Source organism: Apis dorsata, unplaced genomic scaffold, assembly GCF_000469605.1.
Source record: "Apis dorsata unplaced genomic scaffold, Apis dorsata 1.3 scaffold_129, whole genome shotgun sequence".
Taxonomy (NCBI): Eukaryota; Metazoa; Arthropoda; class Insecta; order Hymenoptera; family Apidae; genus Apis; species Apis dorsata.
In genome coordinates this window covers 772,113-773,638 of record NW_006263422.1, presented here as the reverse complement: position 1 = coordinate 773,638, position 1,526 = coordinate 772,113, and the positions used below count along the sequence as shown (strand labels likewise).

At 39.4% G+C, this 1,526-nt stretch overlaps 1 long non-coding RNA gene across 1 annotated transcript in view; it reads right to left on the bottom strand.

Moving 5' to 3' along the window:
- LOC102679055 overlaps positions 1 to 1,526 on the bottom strand; it is a 70,293-nt gene that overhangs the window by 54,622 nt on the left and 14,145 nt on the right. Inside the window, exon 2 of the long non-coding RNA XR_421306.2 lies at positions 473 to 548. This is a non-coding gene — a long non-coding RNA (uncharacterized LOC102679055). The remainder of the gene's footprint in view (positions 1 to 472; positions 549 to 1,526) is intronic.

Sequence of the window (1,526 nt, the reverse complement as noted above, 5' to 3'; positions counted from 1 at the left end):
CATCATCATGAATTAATTTTTCCTTTATATATATATATATATATATATATATATATATAGTATACTATTTTTAATTGGTGGATTGATGGAAATTGATTAATTTCTATTAATGTTATTAATATTATTATTATTATTAAGAAATTTATTTTATCTACTACGATTATTTACGATTACTCGAACAATAAATTATCTTTATTCTTAACTTCAATTGTTAAATTTTGAAATATCGTTCCTCTCGCGAGGAGGAAACGAAACGAGGTAAACGAAAGATTTTTACCCGTTCGATCGAAAGACGCGAATAACATTCGATGGATCGGCTTTTTTTTATTCGCGTTCAAGGTTTAACTTTTCGGATTTTGTAAAATCGTCCCGCGTTTCCACGGATCCGCATTAAAAGTGGGACGAATGATTTGCGGCGGCCGACGGTTCGCCTCGTACCGGGCTCTCTTGATTATTATCATTAGTCACGTACCCTTGCAGAATTTTGTCGCACATGCGTCATGGTTGTTCGTGGAAGCCCGAGCTTCTCCTTCGTGGTGGTATTTTCGCTGGAGGTGTAAAAAAAACTCGCGTTAGATCCGTTGGCGCGGATTAAACCGTACAGCTCCGACTGCACCGAGCAAAAACGGAAATTTCATCTGCTCCTTTTGCGGTCCGACAAATTCTGAGAGAGAAGGAGAGGGGGAGAAGGAGGGGGTGGAAGAACGCCTCGGATTTTTATCCTCTTCATGCTCGAGTTGTTCGAGCCAATTATTTTCGCCGGAATAAAGTGTCCCGCGTTTAAAAAATCTTATCATATATACACACACATTTTTCTCCCCCTCTGATTTCTTTTTTTAAACTTTCGACTCTCTTGATCCGCCCCTGATTGCCTGCGCACAATTGAGCGCAATTCGTCCTGTTTGCGCCGTTATACCGTACGTAGGTGGGTATCCCATTCAACTGGAAAAATGTAATCCCATTCCCCCCTTCCTCGCTCCCCCGCCAATACCTGAATACCTTTTCACATTGTGCAAAATTATACGATCACCCCTTGTCCCCCGGCTTACGCTCCTCTATCCGCGGAACTAATCCATTCCATTTGATTCCGTGCTCAGATTTTTCATTGTAAGCGATACACTTTCCATTCTTTCCTCCCCTCCCCACCGAAACGGGACACACAACTTTTTGTTCTCGAGGGTAGAGGTATACACAGAGCAGAATTGGCCGAGCGACGACATATTATTATATACAAGATTCTCTCTTTGTTGAAAAAAGTTGTTTAAAATTAACAACTTCGTAAGAGGGCGACGGAGAAAAATATTTTCTTCTTTTTCCCCTCGAATATATCCCTCTTTCTCTCTCTCTCTAATTTTCGCTGATTCTTTTAATTAATAATTTCGTAAGAGGGCGGCGGAGAAAAATATTTTCTTTTTTTCCCCTCGAATATATCCCTCTTTTTTTCTCTCTCTCTCTCTCTAATTTTCGTTGATTCTTTTAATTAACAATTTCATAAGAGGGCGACGGAAAAAAATATTTTCTTTTCT